Raw genomic sequence first — 15,566 nt, 5'->3', positions numbered from 1 at the left:
TGATACATGTCTTTCTCTGATTGACTTATTTTGCTCAGCATAACACCCTCCAGTTCCATCCACGTCATTGCAAATGGCAAGATCTCATTCCTTTTGATGGCTGCATAATATTCCATTGTATATATATACCACATCTTCTTTATCCATTCATCTGTCGATGGACATCTTGGCTCTTTCCACAGTTTGGCTATTGTGGACAATCCTGCTATAAACATCGGGGTGCACATACCCCTTCGGATCCCTACAGTTGTATCTTTGGGGTAAATACCCAGTAGTGCAATTGCTGGATCGTATGGTAGCTCTATTTTCAACATTTTGAGGAACGTCCACACTGTTTTCCAGAGTGGTTGCACCAGCTTGCCTTCCCACCAACAGTGTAGGAAGGTTCCCCTTCCTCCGCATCCCCGCCAACATCTGTCGTTTCCTGACTTGTTAATTTTAGCCATTCTGACTGGTGTGAGGTGGTATCTCATTGAGGTTTTGATTTGGATTTCCCTGATGCCAAGTGATGTTGAGCACTTTTTCATGTGTGAGCCCTCGTAAGTTTTAAAACCACAAGATGTTTTGCTTTTGAAACTGACTGGTTTTAAGAACGTAGTGTCTCACTGAATGTGGCTTCCCTGGGTTTTGAATCAGGTGTAATCCTCTTGCCAAGGGTCAAAATGAGCCTTTGGGGCTCTCACATTGGAGATTTATCAGTTCCCAAGTGTTTCTCAAAACACGTGATTGCATTTTTGCTCTCTAAATACTTTTCAGTTTTGAAGTAAGAAAATGAAGGGGGAGCGTCTCCCCCTCTTCTCCAAAATCTGACCTCCTCTTTTCTAAGAGGCGAAAGGTGAGAAGGCCCAGGCTCCCTCTGATGATGTAACATAGATTTGATGTGAAAGTCTGGGCAGCTTTTCACATTCCTTATATCCCAGCTTTGCAGTATAGCCACTCACAAAAAGTAAAGCGTAGATAAAATATATCTGCGGGCAAAGGAAGTATATTAGCTTTTCTTCTCCCTTTCTTGCTGCAATTGAGATCAAATGGATACCAATCTTTGCCCCACTTGATCACGGTCCCTTACCTGCTTAGTTTTATCAAGGCCATGAAATTTGCAAGACTACCAGGCATGGATTTTTCAGATGCTTCAAAAGAGGAAACAAGGAAGAAAGACAAACATTGATTGATTGATTGATTGATTAGTAACTATATATCAATTGTACTAGATATGTATATCTGTTGCATCATTTTTAAAAATAAGGGAAAGCACTTTAATGATCAGTTTCATTTATGATCAAAGCAGTTTCTCAGAGTGAAGATTTTCTGGATTAATTTATTTAATATAAGCCCTATGCTCTGTGCTCTGCATTGGTGCATAAGACATGTTACTCACCCTCCAGGAGCTCAGAGTATAGCATGTAAGATATGAAATGGTTTCCAAATTCAACCCGTAGTTGAAATTTCATCAGAGATATAAATTAACAATGCAATCTATATATTCAAAAGCAACTTAGAATTTTCTCAGATCCATCCTGTTTGGATCTAAATCTGATATGGTGTGCCAGACCACAAATTGTGTCCCCGAATCACACCTTCAACAGCAAAAGATTGAAAAAGAATTTCAAAATCCAGATTGGTACGACCAAAGTTCATTTGTAAAGAAATGCAATTTGTTTTTCAGTCACTTGGTTTCACATTAGGCAATGCATTTCTTTTTTTTTTTTTTTTTTTAATTCTAGAATGAGTATTTTTTTTTAATTTTTTTATTGTTATGTTAATCCCCATACATTACATCATTAGTTTTAGATACAGTGTTCCATGATTCATTGTTTGTGCATAACACCCAGTGCTCCATGCAGAACGTGCCCTCCTCAATACCCATCACCAGGCTAACCCATCCTCCCACCCGGCAATGCATTTCTGACTTAAAAGGACAATAAGCAAAACCTACATTATTTTTGTACTATGAAGTTACTACAGCACCTTTTTCTACTTTTTGAAAAAAGGACTTTAAAAAAAAAGCCATTAACCACCACAGAACTTTGGAGGAAAGTCAGTGTTTAAAGATCACAGTGCAACCTTTACATGAATATATGAAGGCTTAAAGCTTTTTGTTTCTCTCCTGCTAGTACCTGGCTGGACAGGCCTCCTTGCTGCTAGAAAGGAAGTAAGCAGTTTATTTTGGAGGGGGATTAGCTCTTTATCCACTAAGGTCCCATTTAAGGCACAGAAAGATGCCGTGTAATTGGAGCTAGTTGTTCCTTATACGTATTCTTAGGTTAGATACATTTAAAACCAGACATGTATTATTCTACTTAAATAAGCTCTGCTCTCCTGTACACAATATTTTGTCATTTGGTCTAAAGCATAATCCTATATACAGTATCGCATTATAACCGATGCTAAATCATATAACAAAGTTGAAATTAAATCCAAACATCTTACATCAATAACTTAACATCTTTCCCATTATTAGATACCTCTCAAATGAAAGTATTAAGTGGAGTTTAATGCCCCTGCAGAAAGATTACATAGACCCTTGTCAACCATGTTTTGTAACGAGCGTTTTCCACTAAAGGTCTGATTAAGATGCATTATGTTTAACTTTAATCTTAATAAAATCCCTAAAGTAGTTAACCACATAGTTTTCACCATTGAAACTATAGCCACATATTAGATTATTAAATTTTACTCTTGGTATAATGGAATTGCCATCTTGGCATGATTAATCTGAATTGAAGTAGATTGTAATTGGAGCGCTGATGCCAGGTAAAGGAAATGTATACTAATATGCTCAGAACAATAATTACTTTTATACCAAAATGAAATAAGTGACAGCTGTAGAATAATGTAATGAAAGGTATATGGTTTCCACATCTTAATGCACTTTACATGTTTAGCGCACTGAACCCTAGGAAAGGTCCTACATGTCACATTATTTTTTTATTGATTTTGAATTTAAAAAACATAATTTTGCATGGTCTTAATTCTTTCTTTTTTAAACCACATAGACTAGTTTCTAAATGTATGCAGCAACCTGTAATTACTCTCCATAGTATAATGAAAAAATGATATACTGTCAGCAAGTCCTTCCTTCCCCCCCACCAAAGAGACTCACATTGCTTAAATTAAATAGTAATGTTTAGAAGCTGTGGCCGTCACTTCTGAGCTGCTCGGAGAAGCACGAATCATGGTCTAGAACTATTATCTCTCACTTTGGCTCCAGCTAATAGAGTTCTGCAGTAAAAACGGTAAATATCATTTATTTCTCCTGATGTAAAATAAAAATACTATCACCAGCCTGTCTCATTAAACAGTATAGGAAAACCAGTAGCTTAAAATCTTTAGCATATGGAGATACTGTCATTGAATATTAGATGCTTGTGATAACCCCAAAATGAAAAAAAATAATAATAATTGATTAGCACTCTGGCCAGATATGTTGGAAAGTAACCACTCTAAGGTATGTTTAGAAAAAAAACTCTGATTAAAAAGTAAACACTGAACTTCCAAGAAATAGCTAAAACTTTATAGAACAGAAGCGTGTACCGGTATGGTTGTTCCACCGAGCCAAATGCCATGCAGAAGATACACATGCAGATACCAGCCACATAGAATACCTGAAATAGGGTGCATGAGTGGCTTGGTTAAGCCGCTGACTTCGGCTCAGGTCATGATCCCAGGGTCCTGGGATCGAGTCCCGCATTGAGCTCCCTGCTCACTGGGGAGTCTGTCTTCTCCCTCTCCCTCTGCCCCTCCGCCCTGCTTGTGCGCTCTCTCTCTCTCTCACTCTCTCTCTAATAAATAATATCTTTAAATAATAAAATCTTTTTAAAAATCAAAATAAATATATATATACATAAATAAATATAAATAAAACCTATTAAAAAGAATACCTGAAATAAGTATCGCGATTAGGTCATGTTATGGTAATGCCCTTAATATATTGAATTCATTGTATAAAGCTGCAGCTTTGTTCAGAAATACTTTTAGACATTGACTGTTTTTTTTTCTAGCAACAGACGGGTTTATTTATGATGTATTTGATTCATACGGTGCAAAGGTAGGAATATTGTGGTGAATATCTTTTCATAATATTAAAAAAGTATTTCCTAACCTTCTTGGGAGAGTCATACCCTCTAAATTGATTTTTCACTAGTGGCCATGGTTTGTCTTGATCCAGGCGCATGTTTGGTTTTTTTGGTTTTTTTTTTTTATGTTATGTTAATCACCATACATTACATCATTAGTTTTTGATGTAGTGTTCCATGATTCATTGTTTGCGTATAACACCCAGTGCTCCATGCAGTACGTGCCCTCTTTAATACCCATCACCAGGCCAACCCATCCGCCACCCCCTCCCCTCTAGAACCCTCAGTTTGTTTCTCAGAGTCCATAGTCTCTCATGGTTCGTCTCCCCCTCTGATTCCCCCCCTTCATTTTTCCCCTCCTACTATCTTCTTCTTCTTCTTCTTTTTTTTTTAACATACAATGTATTATTGTTTCAGAGGTACAGGTCTGTGATTCAACAGTCTTACACAATTCACAGCGCTCACCATAGCACATACCCTCCCCAATGTCTATCACCCAGCCACCCCATCCCTCCCACCCCCACCACTCCAGCAACCCTCAGTTTGTTTCCTGAGATTAGGAATTCCTCGTATCAGTGAGATCATGTTTTTATCAGATTTTTCTGACAACCCGCAGCAAGAATATTTAAGCAAGGTATTTTTGTCTCTCCTCATTGAACAGGACAGTGTGAACAAGATCCAGCCCTGAACCGAGACTAAGTCATGTGGAGCTTTAGCCAGGAAAGCTGATCAAGCACAGACAATCTTATAAATAAATACAGTAAGGTGAACTTGCCTCTGAGGATGCTTCCTAAGGAGTCCATAGAAATCCATGCTACTCAATTAACACAGAAGGAATTATGGTTAGAGACGGACTTCTAAAAATAATAAGATTCTGGTCTGAGTTGCATTCTTGTGAGGCTAAGAGCCGTGCCATTCCAGCACTAGAAAGGGGCAGATGGAATGAGGGAATTCTCTTTTGCTGTTATGCGAAGTGCGTCTTTTTAAATTTGCCTCCAGCTATGAAAGTATCATTTAGGATTCATCACTTATTTTTTTTAGATTTCATAAGTTATTATTTTTCTTTTATCGTTTTCTTTTATTTTTTACAGTGTTATGTTAGTTTCAGGTATAAAACATAGCAATTCAGCACTTCCATGCATCACCCGGTGCTCATCACCTTCATCCACATCACCTATTACACCCATTCCTCCCACCCACCTCCCCACTGGTAACCAGCAGTTTGTTCTCTATAATTAAGAGTCTGTTTCTTGATTTGTCTAGGATTTAAATGTCAGATTGAGTCCAGCTGGTTGCTTCCACTGACAAATATATGGGGAATAGATTTCTAGGTGTTTTTTAAGCCCTCAGAATCTCACTCTTACTTGCTGAGGGATCAGAACTACAATGTGGTAGTATAATTGTCTTCATTAATCAGGTAGAAGCTAAATACATTACTGACTTGATTTCCCGTCTCCTATATTTAACTCACTTTGTGGAGTTATATGCAGAAACATGACAAGCATCTGAGGCCAAGTACACACAGCAACCACTTTGACAGCTTCATTTCTTGAACAAAAATGATTCTGTGGTGTCCTGTAGGACGTGTGAAGGCAGCGCATCTGCTGTTGCTGTACAGGAAGTTAATCAGCTGCCCTTCTAACGAGCCTGATCCAACTTGGAATAGGAAGGCAATTGTTCACTTCCTTAACTCCTTCAGGCCACTAACAGGCCACTCAGTGCTCTGGAAGGTGTCATCTGTTAAGGGCGGCATAAGAAAAAGCTATGGCCTAGATGCTCCAGATGCTCTGCCTTTCTCTTTTTAGACTCTCTGCCCTCTGAATCAAGTCATTCCAGAAAGAGGGAGGGAGGACTAATTGGGTACCTAAGGAAGCCAATTTCCTCCCGGATTTATTTCAGTTGCCAGGAGTTCTGCTTGGATGGCTCTGAGTAAGCAACAGGAAGCGGGTGATTACTTTGGACACTAGGTGACCAACACCACCATTTTAACCAGCCAACCCTCCTGCAGACATTGGCACGTCCCGGGTGGAGAGTCTTCACAGTGCCATCCTCTCAAGAGCAGGATTGGGTGGTCCTCTATGCCTTGATCTTGCCCTTAAAAAATCTTGGGTTATCTCATCGGATTTTCAGTTAACAGCTTTATTGCATGGTTAAGAAAACATTTTTGTGCTTCAACACAATAGTCAGGCCTTAAATGTATTGCCATAAATAACCTCGGTGTAAACCATTTTTTAAAAAAAGGAAGAAGAAAAAGGAAAACAAGGAGGCCAAAGGCAGCGGTAATATCTGGATGCCAGATGGCATCAGCTTAGTGATGGGGCTGATTCAATAAGAAGTGAAGGGAAATTCCTGTCATGCATCTGTGTGAACAGAACCCACAAGGAATTAGATACAGAAAGAAAAGCCAATAAGAGTCGCCATGGTGATCCTGGAGTCATTAAATGCCTTGTTTACCTTGTTGGAAATAGTATTTAAATATATAATATTTAAGCACATGTTTACATTAGTCCATATTTATATCCAGTAAAGTTGTCTGAGAATGTGGATGGCTTAACTCACTGGTTAAGAATGTGAATTCATATTTTTTTTAAAAAGTGGCTAGAAATGTTAATTGTGTGACATGTGTTTTTATATTTTCCCCCAAAGAATATTCAAGGAATCAAACATTAGTAATGGATCCAGATACTTTTGCTGTTTATATCCTCAATACAAGGTGCCTGAATTATTTTCTCTTCATGAATCTCAGGCCACAGAAAATAAAAGGAATATCTCATATATACATCTATTTCTTAAGAATCAAAAGTCATCTCATCTAAGATCAAGCAGTTTAAATACTATCTATAGATCATTAAACCGACATAAGGAATGTTCAAGCAGAATAGGGTTGAGCGTTAGAATTACAGGATGAAAAAAACCCAAAAGCATTCAGTTTTGAGAATTGGCACATCGCAGCGCTAAAGCCCTATACTGGCCAGACTGAATCAGCCCTTCCCCCACAATAGTCATGACCTCGCTCACTTTCAACTCCTTTCTGTCTTCCTTCCCATCTACCCAAATCATTCTCTTCCATCATATCCTCTGCAACAGCATGCTTAATAAAAGTTCTCTGACTGATTATGTATGTTAGATGACTGTGGAAAGTCCATAGACCTGCTAAATTGTTCACATCTCCTAATGAAAGAAGCTAAATTTGCTCATAAGTCACGTGCTCTGTGCCAAGCTTTGTGCCAGTTGCAAATACCGTAAAAATAAACCCAGTAGTCCTTGCCTTCAAGGAACCTTGAGTGTGTTATCACGGGAATGATAGGATTGTGTCCAAAGTGCTGAATATTGGTCATTTATCCACAGATTGAACAAATGAGCTAGCTGTATTTTAAAAATGCAATTTGATGTTTCGGTATGCACAGCGTGATAGTGTTATGGATTTAAAAGAAGTATAGAAGAATTATTTACTGAATTCCCAAATTCTCTCCACCACCATACGTTCCTCTGAATTAAAATATTAGCATAGTTAAGCTAGGATGTGGTAATTCACAAATTTGAGCATAAATGAGAGAAGAATGCAATATACATGGAAAGAATTTGGGGGATGTTGATACGAACTGATGTTCAGCAGATTGTGATAGAACTTATTTGAATCTTTCACTCCAAAACCAGTACTTGAGGAAGGATTATTGGAAATTTCACATAGCCAATGAGCAGGTATTTTGTATCAGTATATGTACTTCAGCAATCCTTACCTGTATGTTGAAAACAGGCTGCAGAAACCATAGGTAATTTCCTAAAATATAAATTTTTTTCGATACACCATGCTGCCAACTATGTGAGTTGGTGAGGGGTAAGCCTGTGTGTTTGTGTGCTCAAACAAGGACACAGCCCTGCTGGGATCAAAGTAAAAAGCAGTTTAGTTATTGATCAGACTTCCATGCAGGGCAGCAACCTGCACCAGCTGTGGTGAAATGTGGGCTCTAGTGACAGATTAGCCTGGTGTTCATCTTGGATCCACCACTAGCAACCCTGGGCAAGTCACTTAACCTTTTGGCTGCAGTTTCCTCATTTGCGAAATGAGCATAATAACAGTACCTACAACATAGGGTTATTACAAAGATTAAGTTCGTACCTATAAAGTACCCGGTATGCGGGAAGGTCTCTATACATGTTAACTGGGGTGATGACTGGACCTTTTCCAGCATCATGCATCTTCCTAGGGAACCTTTAAGGGAATAAAAACATAAAATAATCACTTATATACATATGGAGAAATTGAGGCAGATGTTGTATCTACTGGTATGTGAGAGAAAAGTACAATTCAACCCAAAATTCAGCCAGTGGTGCCCGGACTAACACCACCATCTTGCCTCTCTTCTGTACTTCAGAGCCTTTTCCAGATTCACTTGTAAGCATCACACTTTGAATGGAGCCCACAGTTTATTCTAAAGGACGAAGCTTAGTTACCTTTATTTGAATAAAAAGGGACCTATAGGGAATTGCAAAAATTAATAAGGAAGTTTAGGAAATGTTGGGGTAGAAAAGCATCCTCTCTCAACTCTGGGTTAAATACAGTTGATCCCCATAGATTCCTCCCAACGTGCACCGGGACATAAAAATCAGTAACAAACTCAATAGAGCAGACAGAGCCATTTTTATGTAGTCATTAGAAAAGCCTTTATTGCAAACCAAGAAGTTCTAAATTTGTCAGCCCCTCCCAATATCTCCACTTATTGCTCATTCTGTAGCTACTTTGAGAAAGCTAAATCTGAACTATTGCTCAGCTGAGCCCCAGAGAGTGACAAAGACAAATTAATGGGATCCGTGTGTGCCAAAATAAAGTATGGACCCTGTCACCACCAATATATGTTAAGTCCATTAAGGTCATTTTTAATGAACTGAACTTTTCATTGGAAAGCTTTGCCAAACTTGTTGAATTAAAGGAAAGAAACCTTTACAAAATTGCAAAATAAACCAATTTCACTCCATGGGAAGAAAAAAAAAAACGGTTCATGGAAAGTATTCTGAGTTTACAATATTTTAGATTTTTATCAAAATCAGGGAAAATGATATGCATTAAAAACTCCATTCGGGTATTAAGTTGAGAACTACAAATGCACTAATAGCATTGTAAGCTATAATGGCATGTGAGTCCCTGGGATGTGGCTTTTTAAATAATCAGACTAGCCTCAAGGAAAAATCCAACTTGTAAATTATGTTCTGTGTGCATAGGTCTGAAAAGCAGTAGGAGAGGAAGATGGTCTAAAACAACTCTCACAGCCTCATTTTTTATTTGCAAAGAGAGTTAATTTGGCTCCATTTGTATCTGCTACATACAGTTAGTGGCCTATCTTTTCTTTTTTCTGTGCATATTGAGTTTTAAAGAGTAGACGAAAAAGAGGAGCTCTCCTTGGGTTCCCCTAACGTAGGAACAACTCCAAGATGCCGCAGAGCCTTCGCTGGGGTAGCTGCTTATATGATAAGACAATGTGAGATCAGAGTTATGTATAAATCACTGAAGGCAGCCTCTGGCTCACATCTGCCCCCAAATCCTTTTCTTCTATAAAAGAGCATTTTTATTGAGATTAAATTCAAGTGTGATAGAGACAGAATTTAAACTTGCCTCAAGCTACATGATAACCTAATAGCCCATCAAGACAAAATGAGACCAGCACATACTACCTGAGTACAGCTATAAGAAATATAAAATGGAGAAGCCCACTACTGAATTTTGGGGGCACAATAACTCTTTTAAAAAGACCAAAAGAAACTTCTACAACAGGAAAATTTTTTGTTTGCTCAGGCCAATACCTAGAACAGAGAGGTATGATTCAATTTCTTTGAGTTTCAAGACTATTGCCTCTTTAGCTTGCTTTCTATCTTTGGACCCAAGAACAAACCCAGTACCAACTTTTACCATTCTATGTATCTACTCATTTAAAAGTGTATATTTATTCAGTATCTACTATGTGAAGTTCTGCCTTCATAGAGGTTTGGTATAGTAAGGGAGATCTCTCCCTTAGTATACCAAATCAAGATTCACACTTGATTTTCAGAGGGTGACAACCGCTATGAGTAAATGAAGAGGGACTCTAAGAGAGTCTAACAGGAGCCCCAGCAAGCCTGGGGGGTTTCAGGAAGTCTTCTCTGAGAAGAAACTTGTCAACTGAGGCCTGGAGGATGAGTGGGAGTTATTCCAAGCTGAGAGAAAGAGGGAGAGTCATCCAGGGAGTGACCCACCTGCCAAACTCTTGAGGCAGGAAGAAATTACACACATTTAAAGTAAGAGGAGGAAGACTAGTGTGGCTGGAGCCTAGTGACCAGGGGGAGAAGAGCAGGAAATGAAGAAGGAGAAGGGTATAATGTAACCTTTGTAAGTAGTTTGGCTTTGCTTCTGGGTATACTGAGAAACAGTTAAAAGCTTTACATTTTAAGATCCCCTCTGGCTACAGCAAGAAGAATGGCTTGGTAAGGTCTAAGAGAGAAAGAAAACAGACCAATGGCTGTTGGGGTGGTCCCGCAGAGAGGTAGTAGCTTCAGTGGCCACCTGACAGCCAGTATGGTGACGTGGTAAAGAGCATGGATTCTGGAGTTGACTGCCATGGTTTGAATCATGATTCTGCCATTTTTTTTTAACAGTATGGCATTAGAAATCTCTGTGCCCCAATTTTATCATCTAAAAATTGGGATGAAAATAGTACTGTTAAAACATAATTTTCAAAAAGGTAAAATCGTGATCCATGTAAATATAAAATGAGCACATGTCAACATTTTTATTTAACTCCTAAATCATTAAGGGAACAAGTGAGATGTTAAAACTTGTTCAAATTAGAATTGGATTTAGAAAAGTATGTATTTTGTACCAGACAAAAATCCTTTGCATTGACATGAACAGAAAAAAAATTTCCATCACTATGGACTGGAAACATTTGTGTCATCACAGCCCTCTACAAGGAAACTTCTGTCTAGCCAAAGACAAACAAAGACTCACACCTCCGTAGAATTAGACAACCTCCCACCCCAAAAGTCTACTAGGCAATGTCAGCATTCCATTGAAAGGATCTCTTTTACACATTTCACAACATTTCTGACAGCATCCATCTCCTAACAATGTTAGGAGTTACGTAATGAGTTAATACGTAGAAAGGGCTTAAGGCACATCAGCAAACATTAGCTATTATTATTGTTGTTGTTATATCAAGGTGGTGGTAGTGGAGATGGAGAAAAGTAAATAAATTTCAGATACATTTTTGAGGGAGAACTGATAGAATTGGGGAACCATTTGGAAGCGAGGAGCTGGGAAAAATGAGGGGTCAAGAATAACTCCTAAATGTGTACTCTAGCAGTTGGATGGCCAGTGGAATCCTTTGTCGTGATGGAGAAGACTGGAAGAGGAATAAGACACTGAGGGGGAAATCAAGAGTTCCATTTTGGGCATTTTTGGTTGGAGATGCCTTTGTTTTTTTGGTTTGTTTTGTTTTGTTTTTTGTTTTTTTAAAGATTTTATTTATTTATTAGAGAGAGAGAGAGAGAAAGCACAAGCAGGGGGAGTGGCAGGCAGAGGGAGAAGCAGGCTCCCCGCTGAGCAAGGAGCCCGATGTGGGACTCGATCGCAGGACCCTGGGATCATGACCTGAGCCGAAGGCAGACGCTTAACCGAGCCACCCAGGTGCCCTGGAGATGCCTTTGAAATATCAAAGTAAAAGTGGTCAGTCAGGAGAGAGAGCGATGTACAGTGGTTAAGAGCATGAAACCTACTAGCTGTGTGAATGACTTCAATTTCCTCATCCATACAGTAATTATTAAATGGGGGTAATAACAGTTCTTATCTGCTTGTCATTAGGATTTAACAGCTTTTATTTATAAAGCACTTAAAGTAGTGCCTGGCACATAAGCACTGGATAAGTTTTTAATAAATAAATTAATTATGTTAAATTAGTGTTTATTCCTTTCAAAGAGTAAAATGGCTCCCAAGCCCAAAACTTACAAAAAAAAAAAAAAGTTTGGGTATAAAGCTCAGGGAAAAAAAAAAGTCCAGACTAGAGATTACGTACTTCGAAGTTGCCCACACATTGGTGGTGTATGAAACCAAGAATCGCTGAACACATCAGAAGATAGCACCAAACAGAGCTCCAAGGTACTGCAACGTTTAGAGTTCAAGGAAAGAAGAAAGACCTAGAAAAGGAGACAGAGAAGGAATTGACCAGAAAAGAAAAGAAAGCCAAGAGTTTGCTGTCGTGTAAGTCAAAAGGATAAAATAATTCAAGAAAAAAGGCATGGTCAGCTATGTTGGATGCCACTGGGAACAAGATAGTTGAGGGTGTATTTGTTGGGAAGAGCAGACACTATAGGGCCAGGATCCTCAGAATCTGATTATTACCTGTCTTTCTGCTGGCTTTTCTCTTACGATTAAAGAAGAACAAACTCCTGGACAGTCCACAAGATCCTTCCTTTTCGTAAGACTCTTTCTCATACCTTGTCGGGAACCATATCGAGAAAGATAGGTCAGAACTGCAAGATGAGTGTAACAGAGTCCTCAAGTATGAGGCTGTGGGCCTTGAGAGAGCCCCTTAATCTCTGACTCATTGGAACTCAGAGAACTCTGATACCCCGCAGCGTTTCCTTCTAGTATAAAGTCTCTTTGAAAGGAGAATGCGCCCTTTAATGCAGCCAGGCTTTCTTCTCCCACTTCTAGCACTGAGCGTTTCTGCAAGAAAGTCATAGAGGCATTTTTGCAGAGGCCAGCTGCCTCTCAAAGAACTCAAAAGGGCATCATTATCATGAGAAAATGAAGTCTGCTTCTTGGAAAAGGCCACTATATATAGCTCTCCCAGTACTGCCTTAGTCTGTTTGGAATTGTGTCCTTCCTTCATATTTCTTTCTTTCTTTCTTTGTTACTGGTCAGCAGCATCAGACGGGGCGGTGACTGAATTTTTTTCTCAAATAGATATATTGGTGGTTGATTCAAAATCCTCACTGTGTTCTGTTATTTTAATTTCTGGAATCGGTCTATGCTTGGTTATACTACTGAATCACTTTACATTGATGAAAGACTCTCACAACCCACGTGTGATACTTAAGGATTGGAGGAACCTATGAAAAAAAAAAGTGCTATCAGATGTTTTGTGGAGTGATGTCCCCGACACCTTTGAAAAATTGTGCTTGGAGACTTTAATATGAGTTGCATAACTAGCATGAATTACTTGCAGTTCCAGAGAGTTGTAAGCGAACAACAGCAGTTGAGAAATATTTTCATAATTCCATATTCAGGTCAAGTATCCTTGACTAAAGATTTTTCACAATAAGTTAGATTGTTATTTATTTGGAATGATTTAGGTGTGGTTCTAAGGGAATGGAGAGGCCCATTTTGGGTAAGTGTTCTCCCAAAACTTTAGTGCCCTAGCTATATTTTTAGAGAATCATTTAAAGGTTGTCTTGGTGTTAAGGGTTTTACAATTAATTCTAAAATCCCTAAAGTGATTCAATTAAAGAGTCGCCCTTCCTTTGTAGTGTTCCAAAGGTTTTTGTTTATTGACTTATTTTGGAGGGTTTTGAAAAAATCTTTTACTTTATTGTGAGACACTAAATAACTGAAGAAGTTTACATGAGGTCTTTGATCTCATGTAAAATTGAGACAGATGAAAGAAGGTGTCTCCTGTTCCATTTTCCAAGTTTCTGTCCCACCCAACAGCAATTTCTTTTGCTCGGGTTTCTAGATGCCTCTTCAGTTCAGATGCCAAAATGCCTAGCTTTGGTTTAGGAAACCACCTTCTCCTAAAGATTTTACTCCATTAATGTTTCAAGGTTCCTCAGAACCAGGAGGAGAACCAAACTAAAGAAAAAGAACAGAGAAAAGAAGATTGCATTCAAAATAGATGAGGCAATGTAGAAAAACAGCATCATTACCAATAAAGTATGCTGACTTTTTTTGCCCCCAAATGATGTATTTATGTAAAAGACTCTCTGGTTAATGTGGGGTAGAATTACTTATACAGTATTTTTATTTTTCTAATATACTATTTTCCAGATCCTTCTGTGGCCACTAGTTGAATGATAAAATTTTAGAAAGGGAAAAGCCATGATTCTACATTTATAAAATGAACATCTGTCCAAGATTTTGTCTACCTCATTAATTAATGAGAGTATCAGGAAGATGTTCCGACCAATTCAAAGGAAATTTCAAAGAACCATACATATTTAGGCAAATAAGATGTTGGAATGGATTTACAAGTAGATGCAAAATGGGTCTGTCCACAGGACAGCAATTGCATTCCACTAGATACAATTAATCTGCATTTCTGTGGGCAAGAATCACGTGCATTATCCATTTTCTGTAATTTGTACAGTGGTAAAATAGCTCACAGTCAGTGCACGATTGCAGTAATTAGGAAGGAGGCACCGGACAGGGCGCCACTAACCTCCTAGGTGCATGTTAAAGCCTTTTATCATTTCCCCTCCACTATTCAGTTCATTCCCTCCTCTCTCCTCACCCTGAGATCCTGCCACCACTCTCATACCCAAGCATACACCAAAAAAAAGAGGGCAAAGAAATCCACAAAACCTATCTGACATCTAGCTGAAATTTAATAAGATCGAAAACTAAATCAAAATTAAGAATTTGGAGCACTGGGTGTTATACGAAAACAATGAATCGTGGATCACTACATCAAAAATTACTGATGTATGGTGACTAACATAACAAAATAAAATTTAAAAATTTTTTTAAAGATTTTATTTATTTGAGAGAGAGAGCGAGCACAAGAGGGAGGAGGTTCAGAGGGAGAAGCAGACTCCCCACTGAGTGGAGAGCCCAATATGGGGCTCGATCCTGGGATTCTGGGATTCTGGGATCGTGACCTGAGCCAAAGGCTGATGCTTAACTGACTGAGCCACCCAGGTGCCCCTAAGTATTTCTCATGTGATTACCTGCAAGTTTTAGTTTGCGTTTTAAAACTAGAGACTGAGGTGAGGCTGGTAAGAGCATTACAATAACACCCCTATAAAGTTATTCTTTTGAATAATCCCAATGATTTTTTAAATGAACAAACATGTATATGAGAAAGGAGAGGAAAATAAGAGTAGAAAAGATAAAGCTAAAAATCTTAGGGGAGGCTGGCTGGCTCAGTCGGGAGAGCACGTGACTCTTGATCTTGGGGTTGTCAGTTCAAGCCCCACATTGGGCATGGAGCCTACTTAAAAGAAAACAAAAAACAACTTAGTTATAGACCATGTGTGCATAAAACTGGAGCCAAACTCTGGCTAAGATCTGCAGTGACACGAGATTAATTAACCAAGAGTGAATGGTTTCTGTTTAGCACTATATTAATAAAGTGATTGTTCTTATTATTTTGGTCCGTGCTTCTGACTTCATAATAGCCACATATAAACTAAACCACGTTGGGATTTTACAAGTGAATTTGATTATCACTGTTTTCTGTTTCATAAAAGGGACTATGGTAATAACTCCAATGAAAGGATAAGCTTTTTGTTCATGAAATGAAC

At 38.6% G+C, this 15,566-nt stretch overlaps 1 protein-coding gene across 5 annotated transcripts in view; it reads left to right on the top strand.

The window, feature by feature from the left end:
- ADAMTSL1 (ADAMTS like 1) overlaps positions 1 to 15,566 on the top strand; it is a 901,468-nt gene that overhangs the window by 698,849 nt on the left and 187,053 nt on the right. The gene's annotated exons all lie outside the window — the stretch shown is intronic.

Source organism: Phoca vitulina, unplaced genomic scaffold (genome assembly GCF_004348235.1).
Source record: "Phoca vitulina isolate PV1807 unplaced genomic scaffold, GSC_HSeal_1.0 scaffold67, whole genome shotgun sequence".
Classification (NCBI taxonomy): domain Eukaryota; kingdom Metazoa; phylum Chordata; class Mammalia; order Carnivora; family Phocidae; genus Phoca; species Phoca vitulina.
Note: the sequence above shows the minus strand (reverse complement) of the source record. Positions and strands in the feature narration are given on the sequence as shown.